Genomic DNA, 13,992 nt, shown 5'->3' on the forward strand with positions numbered 1-13,992 from the left:
CCATTTTTAATGCAGAAAACAAAATGCCAATAATCTTTTTCTGGGTGCTCCACCATCCTTGGAGCCAGGTCCTCTAAGAAGGGTTGACCACTCAGGACATTGTCATGATCAAGCAATGACTCTCAGAATCTAAAAACAAAAAAAGTGGAACCGCCTCACTCCCCTCTGAGGAAGGATGTGTGGGTAGATGAACTATGGTCAAAGGAAAGGGGAAAACTATTGAAATAAAGGAACCCAACAGCAGCAAATGAAGAGACAGAAAGAAGGAAAGTGCAGATACACCATCCAGCAAGCATCCCTCTATAGGACTACCATACGTAGTGGTCAGAAACTATAGTCAGAAAGGTAAGACGCTTCAGCCCTAAACACATTGCAGAAGCAAGAACTAGAAAAAGCTTGCCCAACAAAAGTGAAATAATAATAAAGAAAAACCTCCTGCAAATCTTAACTCATCCCTAGTGATCAAGAATCATAACACAACTGTCAATGGCACTCAAAGACGAACGTCTCCTTTTGGTGGCCCAGAAGAAAGCAGAACCTGCAACTGTCAAAGACAGATTAGGCAGAAGGGCAGCATCCAACTAACATAACTGTCAGCTCCCCGGGTGGCAAAGCAAGGTCCAAGGAAATCACAGCTTATCCTCCGATATGAAACATGGCCACTGGAGTACCAGATGAAAAACCTGCTTCTCCAATAGCCAGAGGAGAGTTACCATAAACAGAAGTGGATGATAAGGACAAATAGAACACTGTACTGGAGCTGCATGCTAATTCATCACCTGTCGACCCAGCGCAATCAAGGACATCAGTACATAGTCCCAATTAAACTTTCTTCAAACATGAAATCAATGAAAAGCTTTACTCAAGAGGAATGCACCTTCACAGATCCCACAGCAGAAGGGTAGAACAACGGTACTAACAGTGTTTTTGAAAGTCAAGATAATATTCACGGGGTGCCTTGCTGTGCAAGGATGGAGTGGACTTTTGCAGGTGCGAGGGAACTCTTGTGATCAAGATGACACCACCTGAGATTGTGTGCCCTCTTGTCTAATTATTCTGCCCTAGAGATTCCAAACCACTGTGTGTGTTGACATTGGGTCCTGAAACAGGATTATGTACTAACAGCAGCGGATCCTCTGGGGCGTTGTGGCAGGGGGCAGAATAGGTTCTAAAGGGGCATGGTATTAACTCCAACCCCATAAAGTGAAGACAATAGAGCGGTCTAAGTAGAGAGTATGAAAAATGTAGGAAGCTCCCCAACACAATTGGCAAGATCGTGCCAAGAAAATATGTATTGACTCTAACTGTTAGGAGTCAGTCATCATTATCCATTTCACGAAGCCCGCAAGTACCAGCATCCTCGATCCGAAAAAAGTGCACCATGATCACCAACATGATTGCGTTAAGACATGAGGAGTTGATGCCACTTCAAATGATATACCAACAAACTGGAAAAAAAGAAAGCCTTTCCGGAACATAAATGCAGAGCCAATGAATAGAACACCCACCCAGTAGGACCAGTAAATCACTTCTCAACCTCAGGTCAACAGAACCTGTATCAGAGCCAAAAACCAGAGGACCTCTTTCAGGAGAAAAGATCAAGGATATGAAGACTAGGCTAGGATGGGAACCCCAATCTCGGACTTAAAAATAAACAGCAGCAGGGTAAAAGCCTGATGTGTCCGTCCCAGGCATTCCCTTGCACTTCGACATTCTACTACTCTGGACATGCACAGATGCTGCAATGAGCCAGGAGAGTTTGGGGATTGGATTACAGAACTCCGAGTTTGGTTTCCGGAGTCTATTATAGCTCTTTATGGCTCTTCATGGCCTGCCCCAGATCCTTCAAAGGCCCATTAAGGGTGAAGCACTGAACAGCAGCGGATGTAGCCCGATGCGCTTGTGCCTCTGAATAATAGGTGGCTGCTCCTCCATGCTCACTGATGTTTCGCATACTGTCCTCCAGCTAGCTAGGGGACAGGATTTGACAGCGGGATGGCTGAATTGGTAGCAGCTGTGTGTGCAGTAAATGCTGCCCTGGTGCATCCTACTTTAGCGCTGAGATCCATCAGGTAAGGCTGCGGGCTGTTGAGCTGTGACCAAGCTACGCCCAAACAGGAGACCTGAGAACGAAGCAAGTCTTCTGCCCAAGCTATTTGTCATCTTTCGGCTCGCTCACACCAATCACTACTACCTGCCCAAAAGGGCCTGCCCTTCCACTTACCTCTGTTTCCATCTTTGTTGTGGTGCTGGACTCTTTCTATCAGCCCGAGAGGTGTGAGGGGCAAATTGGGTGAAGCTTAGGTGCTGTGTGGTTGTGGGCCTGGAGTCCAACACAAGTAGATAAGGATATTGAGGTTGTGAGCAGCAAATCAGTAGTGGCCACCAGTCAACAAATTGACATAAAGCCATTCAGGTGCACACTGTGCCCTTGTTAAGCTTGGTGACAGATGTGTATAAAAGGAGACAAGACTGCAATAATCAAGGAAAAATGGTGGACTCTCAAAAATGCAGCGAATGGAACAGTACATACTAGTAGCTATAATAAACTTGTTTTACTAACTACTACATCTTCAAAAACTATTTGTGCGGATAAAGTGTTCTTGAAGTTTTCTGAGGTCCTTTGTACCTTGAATTGTAGACAATTAGCTCTCTCAAATTATTACCATACTGCTCACTTGTCATCCTAAACCCTAAAGGTGTTGGCTTTTGTTAGGTAATTATTGAAAAGAACTTGCTGTACCTGGAAATTATGAAATCCTGCTAACTGTTATCTACACTTTATTAATGCCAAACACCAGTCCAATACAGGGATGAAAACTCAGTCTCAAAAATTCAATATGGCCTCTCAAATCAGAATAAAAACTATTACGAAAGTACTCATTACAAACGTAACTGAAAATTGAATTAACAGTGAACCATCTGACACGCAAGTAGCACATAATCAACATTACATTGCATCCATGAATAAGGGGGTCAAGTTAAGGAAAATAATGAAGTAGAGCCTAATGGTGTGGTGTTTTAAAACAATTAAATATTCAACTGTGATCAGTGATCAATCTAGCAATTAAACCTCTTACAATAGTATCAAACATACAAAAATTAGAATAAGGACAATTCGATAAACTCCCTTTAATCATAAAATAGTCACTGAGGCACAAATAATCATTCTTCTGAGACTGAACAAGCATCAGACTTTGATTCTAACTCAAATTCAATATATGGTAGAGAAGATTACATATAGCCAGCCAGGATAGCTTGATTTGCATATGGCTGGGTCAAACTGGAATGGCATGGTGAGCAAAAAAAACGATGGATTTGGGCAAAGATTTCCGTGCTGGGGTGAATGTTTGACATTGTTCTGCATTCTGTCCATCAATAGTTCTTTTTGCATTTGTCACCTGAGTGGGACAGGTATGCTCAGACGTGAGTCCTGTGCTCTCCATGCCACTGGAATCCAGCTATCCTGGATGAAGAGGGGTGAAACCCTGAAATCGGTCCTAGGATGCTTCTTTCCAGTCCAGGGAGGACCTGGCCTAGCAGTTCGGGCTGGACTGTTCCCATGGGGCACAGGGTCAAGACTGATTTGCATATGGCTGGGTCCAAACTGAAATGGCATGGTGAGCAAAAAAACTATGGATTTGGGCCCTAATCTCTGTACTGGGGTGAATGTATGACATTGTTCTGCATTCTGTCCATCAATAGTTCTTTTTGCATTTGTCACCCCGAGTGGGACGGGTATACTCAGACGCGAGTCCCGTGCTCTCCATGCCACTGGAATTAAGCTATCCTGGCTGAAGAGGGGAGAAACCCTGAAACCGGTCCTAGGATGCTAGTTTCCAGTCCAGGGAGGACTTGGCCTGGCAGTTCGGGCTGGACTGTTTGCAATGGGCGCAGGGTCAAGACTGGTTTGCATATGGCTGGGTCCAAACTCGAATGGCATGGTGAGCAAAAAAACGATGGATTTGGGCCCAGATCTCTGTACTGGGGTGAATGTATGACATTATTCTGTATTTGTCCATCAATAGTTCTTTTTGCATAAGTTAGTTCACTGCCAGTGCCATGAATCCTTGAGTTTCATTGTTTATTCAACTTTCACCATGGAGATTATTATAGCAGAAACCATTTGTGGCCCAACACAGCTCTTCCAAGGTATAGCATGATCAATACGTGGTGGGTCAGAGGCTTTGCCTGTGTTGGCTTATCCATCACTTATTTATTCGTCTTTATCCACTTGCACTCTACATTGTTTCTCTTGTATGACCAATTAGAGGTTCCCAGCACACTTGGTTATTGGACGTCTCCAAGTGGTAATTGCATTATTGTACTGGAACTACTAACCAGAACTGTGACCCTGAGTTGCTAGGCAGCCGCCTGCAGTTTTATCACCAGACTCATAATTAAATGCCATTGTATACATTGCTTTTATAATTATTTCACAGGTGATGCGCTTTAGTGTTTAGACAACGGAGACCTCGGAAAGCACGTATGTGCTGTCTGCATGGTAATACGAGCATCTTCACAAACATAGCTGATCGCTAAATACAAATGTTTTAGCAGAAGGACCAATATAAAGACTTCTAGGCACATCTTTTGCTCAAAAGAGAGAGCTATTTTTAGTGTTGTGAAAACCATATATGGCAGTCGTTCACTATTAGAATGGGACAGATATTCCTTCACCTGAAGTTTGAAATGAGCTTACCTTTTTGGTCCTGGCATTTTTACCAAAACTATAACTGCTATAGCTCCCTTATTGTGAGGAAATATATCACAAACATCACGCGGTGTACATGATAATATTTAGTAGTATAATACATAAGTTCTATCAGAACAGTTTTAGAAATTAAATAACGTTAATGACACCACAGAAGCAGTACCAGCCCCACCCCTATACAATTTTAGATTATGCATCGTCCACTTTAGCCAATAGTTAAGCCTTTAGGTTCTTCATCAGAGGTTTGAGATCCTGGAGTCTCCTTGTCTGGTCTTTTGATATCAAGAATCGTATCAGTTATAAAATTGTTTGTTTTCCTGTCAGTCACATTTCTAATAGCTTTTTTCTACATTTCTTAGAGAAAGAAATAATGCATGGTAATCTTTAGGTGTGGCTTATATTTTAGAAAAATGCCCCCCTTGTAGTGGTATGTGCTTGTAATATGTCACAGTCTTCTTTTTATTTGTAACTCCCCATGAGTAGTGTCCCTTTTTCTTCGGTTGTTACACGGTACTTCTTATTTAGTCTGCAAGCACTATTTTCTTTAATGCATTTCTCCTACTGCAGGCACAACATGCTTTCCTGCAACATTCAGTGCGCCATGCGCGCTTTCACAGGGCACTTGTACCCAAAAAACTATTTGTTTGTCAGCTTGACAAACAAATGCTTTTTTTGGTACAAGCGCCCCATGCCACACTTTCACTTTAATAGCGGCATCGGACATTTCTTTAGACATGGCTCCTCTAAAGGAAGAGGCGTGGCCTCTATTAACGTGAAAGCGCAGCATGGCGCGCTTGTAAACAACAATCGTTTACAATGAAATAGTTGTCGCTTTTTAGAAACTTTGAACTATTGGTATTGTAAATGACAATGCCTTCATATTTATGTGTTGTTTTTTAAACCCATAAATAAGAGGCATTGTTATTTACAACGCCAATAGGTCAAAATCTCGCAACTGCGGGACGTACTGCATTGCTTCTTAATGTCAGTGTTTAGTCAGAAGGCTGAATGTTTTCAAGGCACTTGTGAAGGAGAGGCCGATTTTTCCTATAAGTGGGTCGGGTGGTTGGGGTTTATCTCCAGAAGGGACCAAAACTTTTATTTTACTCCACTTTTCTCATATAAATTGTCTAAAAGCCACATTATTTAAAGTAAGTCCAAAGTGGAATTTATATATAACAAAAAATCTGTAGTTGGAGTATTGGAGGCTATACCTCTCTAAGGCAACTTGCCAGGCACGTGGACAAATGAGGCATTTTCTTTACTCTGATTTCTCTAAAACAGAGCTAAACAAGCATTTGCAATGCAATAAGTCTCGCAAGAGTTTGAGCTATTGACATTGTAAATGATAATGCCTTTTATTTATGTGTTAAGAAAACCTGCAAAGTACAAAGTGTGTGTTTACGCACTGCTTGCAGGTTTCAAAATACATAAATAAAAGGCATTGTCATTTACAATGCCAATAGCACAACCTCTCGCAAATGCAAAACCTATTGCATTGCAAATACTTGTTCTTGATCCTACTAACATTGTCCACAGAAAGTGCCTGTCTCATCTCTGACGTGAAGCCACATTTGCATCTTGGCTCCTGTCTGTGTGAAATCTAAAAGAGGTTTGCTCAGTCAAAAGTGTTTACAAATGTACAGCTGTTTTAAGGCCATCCTTTTTCATTCCCATTCCCTCTTAATTCCTGTCAGGCTAGGCACCAGATAGTGCTTATTCTATGAACAGACATTTAACCAAATTTGAAACTTGTTTAACCTTTTATTTACTAGCTTGCTCAAAAAACTGTTGCTAGGGGAAACTTGGCAAGTGTAATCTCAGATTCATAGGTAATTAATTTCTCTTTTTTTTAATTACACCTTTTAGCATCCAATTTGACATGTGAGCAGATTCTTTTCCCCCGGACAAACTGCAATAAGGGCTCCGATGTGGTAAAATTGAGCTGGAGTATTTCTGTCAATAGGTTAGCTTTTATCACTGCAACTGACAACAAGCAACTCTAAGCCTTTTCATGAAAAAAAAGTAATGTCTTCCGAAGGACAGACAAGATCAACCATAGTTGTTTCAGACACTCAAAAGCCTACATCCAAATAAAAATAAGAGAATGCCTGCCTATTTTACTACTGTACTCCATCCCATGGGAAAGCTTGACAAAAGGCAGTAGAAAATCAGCCAAGGACTCCATGGTAGCTTGTACTGTGAACATCCTCTTGTCAAAAGCTATTCTAGTCAATTCTAGAGATGGATCAAGAGCCAGTGCTGTGTATGATGTCAACATTGGTTCCATTGCTAGACCAACTAGTAAGATCTTTGGTGTCAAAGTGGTGATGAGGTTGGCCAGGACAACACTTGAGGGCTCAGCAGGGTTGACCAGTGCCAGTCTAAGAACTCATGATGGCAGTGGTAAAACAACAGCCAGCACCTCTGTAAAGGTTTTGGCCCAAAGTTAAGAAAGTAAAGAGGATAATCTCCAGTGTGCTCTATGTCAGACACTATGCCACCCATAATGCTATTATGTATGTAAGATGCCCACATACAAACAAAATACAAATATTTGGTTCACAGAGCACAATCCTATCCAGTTGCAAAGTTGACTCCAGTGAGTCGGCAGTTATATAACCAATACTAATATAGATCCAATTGAGTGTAAAGCCAAAATTGTTTTATTCTTAAATCTTCTTCAGTGTTGACCCGAAGAACAAAAACAAGGACAGCCGACACGTGTTTCGTCTTGAGACAACTTTTTCAAGGCTAAGAGCAACACTTTTTATCAAAATATGGTGCATGTAGTCGCTTTCAGAAATAATCTCGAAGTGTTCATGAGAATTGCCCAGGCTCTAAGTTAGATGTAGAGAAAGTATCCCATGGTCCAGTCAATACACTATAGTATACTGCATCCGTACAATACCGGAAGCCCTGTCGGACATGTGGCACTCAAATATCCAGCAATTATAGGAAAATTGTCCGTGGCCAGAATATTTTGTCCATTGAATAAACGCGTGAGTCTCGATGTGGATACGTAATATGATAAATTAGAAAGTTCAAATTCCCATGCTGAATCAAGCAACATCAAGGTCGAACACCTCACTTGATAATGAGGAGCTTCTGATTGGTCCCAGAATAGAAGAGCCCGTCTTAAGAGGAAGCCACTCGCTTCCGAATTCATGCCACAAACCTGTCTAACCTTGTCAGAAGCTATCAAATATCACCCCTCTAAACACTGCCAATTCGACTCAGATCAAAGAGTTCTCCAGTACCATACAGGGTACTCAAATTCCAAAAATACTGTGTGACTGTACAAATCGTACTAATTGCACGTAATATAACACTATACCAGCTGTGCACACCTTTCTGACCATAAAGTCCAGTCTGCAATTTTAATTCTCCTGACTCCTGTTAACAAGAAAGGTGCTACAGGAGGGCAAGCAATGGGGAATAACAGATCAAGAGCTTAGTATTATTTGTGCTTAATGTATGTAGAAACTGCCTTAAGAGGTCTGTAAGAAACAAAGTTCACCTGATACTGGCCATTATTAGTAGGGGTGAAGTCTTTTGGGAAAGCTGTCCATCATTGTAGTGGGGGAAAACAGCTACACGTCGGGCTTGTTGAAGAGGAATTCTGAAGTCCATGTGTTCACGCTTTTAGCATCATATTGTCAGGGAGAAAAACCTTTGGAGGGTAAATACAAAACCCAAAGCTCCCTCAGTATTTTCCAGATCAGCTTCATCTCGGTCAGCCACAAAAACATCTGCCTTCCTCATTTTAAATGACTTGTCCCATAATATAGGCCACAGAACTCATGACCATTTAGTAAGGGATAATAAAGTGCCTTCTTTTGTGCCACCCGCCTATTCTTACTTTTTAGGGTATTTCGGAATGTTGTTGGTGACATGGTAGATGGTGGCGTGCCACAAGGTCTCAACAAGATTGCTTAAACTCAACTCTGGACCACTATCCTTCTGAGGACACAAAGCAGCCAACACAGCTCATGGGAAGATGTCACCTAGAATAGGAGCAAACATTTAAGATCTAAAGAATCCATAGACAAAGCTAAGCAAAAAATAGTGACCAAATAAAGCACAGGCACCGTGTGTCTCTTCCACTGTGCTACATACAGCACGATAGCCACCAGCCAGCCCAGTGTGGAGATGCCAATAGATAACAGCAGGGTTTTTGTCCACATGTTTGGGGGGGAAGCGTCAACATTATTACAGGTAACCTGCATTTATATGTTAGGTGTGCATTCACTCTATCACAGACACAAGAGTACAAGGCAAAACAGAGGCCAGCATCCCTTCAAAAGTGCAAGTGTTTGCTGATCGTAGGGCTTTACTTTTAACAGCAGTGAAGCGATCAACATCACTGTAGAGTAGAGAGTATATATTCTGTCTGTGTGTGAGGGATACTGGATTCAGAATGGAGATGTGTTGCTTCCTGTCACTCCTACACAGAGTGGATTACAACACCTCCCCAAAGAATAGTGAGAATTTAGTATGCATGTGTATGAGCGTGCTTGCAATTAAAATATTCTCTCTGTGTGAGGAAAGTTGGGGCTGGACAGAGGTGTGCATTCACTCTCTGTCACTCCCACACAGGAGTGCACTATAACGCGCTCAATGCGTGGCTCAATGGTTAGAGCGGCAGACCCTGAAGCAGAGGTCTGGCCCGGGACCAGGGTTCAATTCCAGCCTCGGCGGCTCTTGGACTCAATTTCCCCGGACCCGGTAATTCTCGCCTCGGTGCCTAGTCTAATCATGGGTCCCACTCTGTGACTCTGGGCAATAGCTTGCTTAATCTCCACAACGACCCCAGCAGCGCTTGGATGCCTGGCTTCACCTTGGGGGTGCCCAGGAGTGGACATTTCACAGGAAAGCCAGGATGGGTTCCACAGCGGTATGAACACAGCGCTACGAGACCTCTGGGTAGAAGTGCGCTATATAAATACAAACACATTTACATTTACATTTACACTATATCTCAGCAGAAGACTCCGGGCAATGTGGTCGTTGGGATTGTAGTGTGCAGGTGCAAATGGGAAGTGGATCTAGAATTATCATAAGGAAATATATATTTTTGGCACCAATAAAGTTGTGCGTCTGGATCGGTTTACAGACTGAAGCGAATGTAGTGGCCGCCGGGCATACAGTCAGAAGGGCGGCTATACAAAGCATTGCAGACGCTTTTTGGTGATGAGGATAAAAAAAAATGTTTTAAAGGAAATATATATTCTGTGTGTGACGCAACACAAGGAAAATAAGCGCTTACTCTGCGAGACAGATGGTAGGTAGCAGGGATGGAGTAGACGCTGCAGGTAGTGCATGTATGCACGTGTATTTATTGAGAAAGTGTCTGCGTGTTAACTGCCAAGGAAACTTCTTACAAATTGTGTTTCACTTACCTTTTCACGTCCGAAAATGCTCTGAATCTCATCCAGCAACAACAAACAGAAATGTTTATATGTCGAGTCATACAGCTAATATGTGCAGAAGATTCTTTGCTCATCAGACACCAAATAGTAGGGGCTTTCCCCCCTTTTTCTGAGCAGAACGCTGTAACGCCCCTGACATCGCCATCCCGGACGGGTACAAGATCATCAGGAGGGACCACGTCAACCAGACCGGAGGAGGCATCGCCATCGTCCACAGGAACACCATCCGCATCACGACCGACTCCAACGACACCTTCGCCGCTGCCGAGCACCTCCACTTCCAGATTCACACCGACCCAAAGACGACCCTCAGAGGCACCCTCGTCTACAGACCCCCGGGACCACGCACACAATTCAGCGAAGACTTCACAGACTTCATCAGCCCGCACGCCCTCCCCTCCACTGACTACATCCTCCTTGGAGACCTCAACTTCCACCTGGAGAACAACAAGGACCGCAACACCGCCGCCCTGCTGGACAACCTCGCCAACCTCGGACTCAAGCAACTGGTCAACACCCCCACCCACTACGCCGGCCACACGCTTGACCCCGTCTTCTCATTCAGCAAGCACATCACCTTCAGCCACTCCACCGGACTCCACTGGACCGACCACAGCTGCGTCCACTTCAGCTTCAGAAGAACCACGACCCACCACCACCCGCTTCAGGTTCCCCACAGAAGCTGGAGTAAGATCACCACCGACCAGCTCACCACCTCCCCAGCCAGAACCCACCCACCAGCGTAGCGGACCCCAACGAAGCAGCGCGCAACTTCACGCAGTGGCTGACCGCCTGCGCCGACGACCTCGTACCACTGAAGAACCCTCCCAGCAGACCCAGAAGCAAGAAGGCATCCTGGTTCACCGACGAACTCAAGGACTCCAAGAAGACCTGCCGCACCCTCGAGAAAGCCTGGCTCCTCGACCAGACCACCGACAACATGACCGCCCTCAAACACGCCACCCGCAAGCACCACCAGCTCATCCGCACCACCAAGAAGAAATCCCTGAAGGAACGACTAGACAACAATGCCCACGACAGCAAGGAGCTCTTCAGCATCGTCAAGGAGTTCTCCAACCCCAACACCGGCAACAACGACAACACTCCGTCACAAGACATCTGAGACTCCCTTGCCTCGTTCTTCCACCGCAAGATCGCCGACATCCACAACAGCTTCAGCGCACCATCCACGCACCCCATCGTCGAACCAACGCCCCCCACCACCCTCCGCACCTGGACCACGGTGACCACCGAGGACACAGCCCGCACAATGAACACCATCCACTCCGGATCACCGACCGACCCCTGCCCACACCACGTCTTCAACAAGGCCAACTCCACCATCGCACCCCAACTCCGGAACATCATCAACACCTCCTTCAACACCGCCACCTTCCCGGAGAGCTGGAAGCACGCCGAGCTCAGCGCCCTACTGAAGAAACCAACAGCGGACCCCACCGACCTCAAAAACTTCCGCCCCATCCCGTTCCTCCCTTTTCCTGCTAAAGTCATCGAGAAGATCGTCAACAGACAGCTTGCCGCCTTCCTCGAGACGAACGGATCCCTCGACCCCTCGCAGTCTGGTTTCAGAGCCAACCACAGCACCGAGACCGCCCTCATCGCAGCCACCGACGACATCCGAGCCCTGCTCGACAACGGGGAAACAGCGGCACTCATCCTCCTGGACCTCTCTGCTGCGTTCGACACTGTCTGCCACCACACCCTAGTTCAACGCCTCAGCAATATCGGCATCCAAGAGAAGGCACTGGAGTGGATCACCTCGTTCCTCGCCGGAAGAACACAGAGTCCGCCTCCCCCCGTTTTGATCCAAGGCCACCGAAGTCATCTGCGGCGTTCCGCAAGGATCTTCACTCAGCCCCCCCCTCTTCAACGTCTACATGAGACCTCTTGCAGCCATCGCACGCCAACACAACCTCAACATCATCTCCTACGCCGACGACACCCAGCTGACCCTCTCCCTCACCAGAGACCCCGACACCGCCAGAACCTGCCTACACGAAGGGATGAAAGACGTCACCGAGTGGATGAAGAACAGCCGCCTGAAACTGACCTCAGACAAGACGGAAGTCCTCATCCTGGGACCATCGCCCTCCGCCTGGGACGACTCCTGGTGGCCCCCCGCCCTGGGCACCGCACCCAAGCCAACCGACCACGCACGCAACCTGGGCTTCATCCTGGACTCTTCCCTCTCGATGACCAGACAAGTCAACGCCGTCTCCTCTTCGTGCTTCAACACCCTGCGTATGCTCCGAAAGATCTTCCGATGGATCCCGACCGAAACCAGGAAGACGGTCACCCAAGCACTCGTCACCAGCCGACTGGACTACGGAAACACCCTCTATGCCGGAACCACAGCCAAGCTACAGAAAAAACTCCAACGCATCCAGAACGCCTCCGCCCGACTCATCCTGGACATCCCCCGACGCAGCCACATCTCCGGCCTCCTGAAAGACCTGCACTGGCTCCCCGTCAACAAGAGGATCACGTTCCGGCTCCTCACCCACGCACACAAGTCTCTCCACGACCTGGGCCCCAAGTACCTCAACGACCGCCTGACCTTCTACACGCCCACCCGCCAGCTACGGTCCACCAGCCTCGCCCTCGCCGCCGTACCACGCATCCGAAGAGCCACCGCCGGAGGAAGATCCTTCTCCTACCTGGCGGCCAAGACATGGAACTCCCTCCCCATCCACCTTTGGCTGACCCAGGACCATCTCGCCTTCAGAAGACAACTCAAGACCTAGCTGTTCGAGCAGTAGCAAACCCCTTCCGCCAAGCGCCTTGAGACCCTTCCGGGTGAGTAGTGCGCTATACAAGTGTTATGATTGATTGATTGATTGAACCTGTGATACAAATAGAAAAGGGTCTTTCACCCTCTTGGCTAATACAAGGCTAAGTTAACCTGTAACCTGGTTTATAACTTGTGACCCTGGGTACTGTATATGCATCTGATATCAAACCCGTCCATTCCTATAATAAATTATAATCCTGGATATTTTCTCAATATGAGCCACACTACATGTGAAAAAACGCATAGGTGCCACCACTCTACCGACTTATTTCAAAAATACATACTGGCAAGCACGCATTAGCAAACGTGGAATAAAACCTTTTCTTACATGCGCAATATTATCTCTGGGTTGTTTATATTACCAAAACCATTACAAAGAACAAATGTCTACACCACATACATTAATATTCAAATTCTTATATTTATTTGATTAATGGAACCAGGGGTTAAACATATACTCTCAGCTTGCTTTCAAAATACAGCCCCATGAATCAAGTATTTAAATTTCAAGCACTATATTGCTTGTGATGCAATGTTAGCGTCAAGGAATCTACTGGGCAGGAAATAACTTTACAGACTCAAGTCGATAACATTTGATCATAACTGCACCCTGGAATCATCAATACATGTGAAGTGTAACTTTCTAATACCATTCATTTCTGCTACCACAGTGGTTGTGAAGCAGTACACTTCAATTTTAATTCATCGGTTTTAAGAATAATAGTCATATTTGAGTGAAATAAAAAAAATCATGTTAAGAATAATCACCACAAATTCTGTCTTCTTCAGACGCCCGAAAACATTACAATAAAAAAATAAGTTCAGTCATTCAGAGTAACTTCTTACATATCTTTATCATATCTGGGGCTTTTTGATCCCCAAAATAATATACAATTCTTATCCATTTCCCTGCCGGGGTGTTTGCACACATCTGTGCCGGAACTTTGTTAAAGTTAAAAAAAAAAGGAGGGGAAATAGGTTTGTCAAGTACATGTACCTCTTTGGTCTCCTTGTGCACCAATACATACTATATA

General features: G+C 45.2%; 1 protein-coding gene across 2 annotated transcripts in view; it reads right to left on the minus strand.

The window, feature by feature from the left end:
* Nucleotides 1–13,992, minus strand: part of ZCCHC7 (zinc finger CCHC-type containing 7) — a 161,911-nt gene that overhangs the window by 111,840 nt on the left and 36,079 nt on the right. The window lies entirely within an intron of this gene.

The sequence above is a fragment of the Lissotriton helveticus genome, chromosome 2_1, assembly GCF_964261635.1.
Source record: "Lissotriton helveticus chromosome 2_1, aLisHel1.1, whole genome shotgun sequence".
In the NCBI taxonomy this organism is placed as follows: domain Eukaryota; kingdom Metazoa; phylum Chordata; class Amphibia; order Caudata; family Salamandridae; genus Lissotriton; species Lissotriton helveticus.